Consider the following 2,903-nt stretch of genomic DNA (forward strand, 5'->3'; position numbering starts at 1 on the left):
TTACGGCATCCCTCTTCCGAATTGTAGAATATTGTGTTGGGTCCTAGCCTTATTATTTCATTTGGGTGTTATATGAAGGACTTAAATCAACTAACTTGAATTTCTCCCTTTGTAGATGTCTAGTTCTGACAACTATGGTCTACCTTATCCTTTTGGAAAAAGCTTTCCTTATAAAGATGACCACAAGACGATCGAGGTGAAAGATTAATCCCTTCTTCGTGCTGTAGTGGAACCTCTCTTCCTCCACCTCCTCCAATTATTCTCCCCGACCCACATGTTCGTCGACTTGAAAAGTTCAAGGTCACTCAGGCCCTATTGGTAAGCAAACATGAAGATGGAAAGTCTGTATGTGCTCACGTCTTGGACATGAAGCTGCATGTTGAAAAACTGGGAATGTTGGGTGTCGTGTTCCCTAGGAAGTTGGCCTTTGACTTGGTTCTTCATTCACTTCCTAAGTCATATAGTGAGTTTCTTGAAAACTACTATGTGACAGCCCATGACGTGAACCTTATCGATCTTATTTATTTTCTTATTGCTACTGAATCGGAAATGATTTGGCGCACTGGTAATGCAAATTTGATTGGAAAATCCACTTCCCAAACTTCCATGGACATTGGCAATGGAAATATTGGAAGTCCAGAAAAGTCTTCTCTTCCCAATGGAAAGGGATCAGCCATGGTCGAACCATTAGACCAAATGGTAAAAAAAATAGGGCTAAGTCTAAGATTGTCCCGTGTGCCATTCCAAAAGAGTCTGTTTGTTACTACTGCTAAGAGAAGGGGCATTGGTTGCGAAGCTGGCTTATTTACCTGAAGGATCACAAGGATGGTAAAGTCAATGTGGTTGACTCTGCTTCAGGTAACTCCATTATCTAACTCTATTAACTTCCTATTTGAATATTCTTAATACATGATGTGATGAGATCACATTTTGATGTTTCGTAGGATCGAAGAAAAGAAAGGAAGCTTAAAGGAAAAGCATGCTGAGTTTGATCGCCAAGAGATGGATTTCGATCGCATGATTCGATGATCAGAAGTGTGAGCTGCTACTTAGGAGTTATGATTGATTTATTAGAAATATGTAGTGACATAGTTTTCATTTGTAACTGCATTTTAAGGACAAGATTTTCCGCAATTTTAATAAATAAAGAAAATTTTGATTTTATTTTATTTTATTTTTCCTTGCAATGGCATTTGTGAAAATTGATGTTTGTATGTTTCTATTTTTAGCAATATGGATTTGATTCTTTCGTTTGTGGTAGTGTCTAAATTTACCAAATAAGGAAAGATTCTCATCACCAAGTTTCAATTGGACAGAAACTTGGAAAAATGCAACTTGTATTGTATGATGAATGAGAACCTTCGTCTTTGGGAAAGTAAGACTAATTTGATTTGTTCAATTAGTTAGTCGTCATAAATCGGAAATCGGGAAACAACACATGAACACAGAGAATGATTATAATCCATGTCTCAGTTCATACGATATCTAGAATGGAGGAATATATGATCCCTTATCTAATGGACACGTCATTGATTCGTTCAGAGTTCGAAAGCGGCTTTTAAGAGCCTCGATTGTTGGTCGGTTTTTCAAGTCGTACTTGCAGTTATAGTTATTAGACTTATCCAAGTGGGAGAGTGTTCGATTAGGTGTCTAAGCCCATAACTATAATTAGTATGTACTTGACCCGAGAGCAGCATGGTCCATTTCGGGTTGCCTTCATCAGGACAATTTGACAGGATGGATATTTGAGAAAGAGGTTATTTGTGATTTGTTAATATATTATAATTATAATATATTAATTGTGAAAAAATATCATTTAATTAGTACTGGTCAAGAATTAATTTGGAATTATATTAGTGATCAAAAGAGACTAATTAAATATGCAGGGACTGATTATGTAAATCAATTATATTTATAGTATTGCCTCTGAGTTCACCAAGTCACCATACAAGAATTTCACATAGTAATTTAACACATCGGATAACATAACTAAGGTTTATATTACTTCTTGAAACGATTGCATAGATATTCAGGTTCACCCTACACTATGCCTCTTATATTATGCTACACCACATGATACTATCTATATGGCTACTTCATATCATGATCTTTGAATATATAGATACTCACTCCTGATCTCTTTCATTGTCACCTGCTTCATCAAGGATCATATGGAATGCTCTTACCTGTGGCTTTGGCAGTGCATTTGGCCTTGTTGCTTCATTTTTCTTTGGGCAATCTGTTGACATATGCCCCTTGTCTCCGCATCCGTAGCATACTTTATCATTAAGCATACAATCTGTGGAATAGTGATCGATCCTCCCACACTTCTCCGTTGCATCTCCCATAATGCTTCTTCTTGCACTTTTCACACCACTTGGCTCCTTACTTTTGGTCATCCAGGTTGGACTTCGAGAATCTTTCTTTCTTATCGGATCTTGAGGATCCTTCAAGCTTCCTCTTTTCGGTTGCCTTATCTTTTTCTCAACCCTTTTCTCTTATCTGGGTCTCTACATTCTTAGCTACCCAGATGGCGGCTTTCAAGGTGGTTGCTTGTTTAACCATTGGACGAAAGTCTGTTGGTAATCCATTGGAAAACTTGTTGACCTTGGAGAGTTCAGTTGGAACCAAATAAGGAACAAGCTTCATTTTCTCCGGAAAACTTGCAGCATACTCGCTGACGCTGATCCGTCCCTTCTTTAGATTCTAAAAATCATTGTTGATCTCCAGTAGATCTTGCTCAGAGCAGTACTGCATTTTCAGTTGTACCAAAAACTCTTCCCAAGACATCTTTCTAGCTTCTCCCTTATGCATGGTATCAGCTAGTAGTTTCCACCAGCTTAATACCCTAGTCTTCAACAGTGTAACCGTGAGAGCGGTCTTCTGTTTGTTGCTGTAGTCAC

Source organism: Lactuca virosa, chromosome 5 (genome assembly GCF_052849685.1).
Source record: "Lactuca virosa cultivar CGN04683 chromosome 5, Lactuca_virosa_CGN04683_v6, whole genome shotgun sequence".
Taxonomy (NCBI): domain Eukaryota; kingdom Viridiplantae; phylum Streptophyta; class Magnoliopsida; order Asterales; family Asteraceae; genus Lactuca; species Lactuca virosa.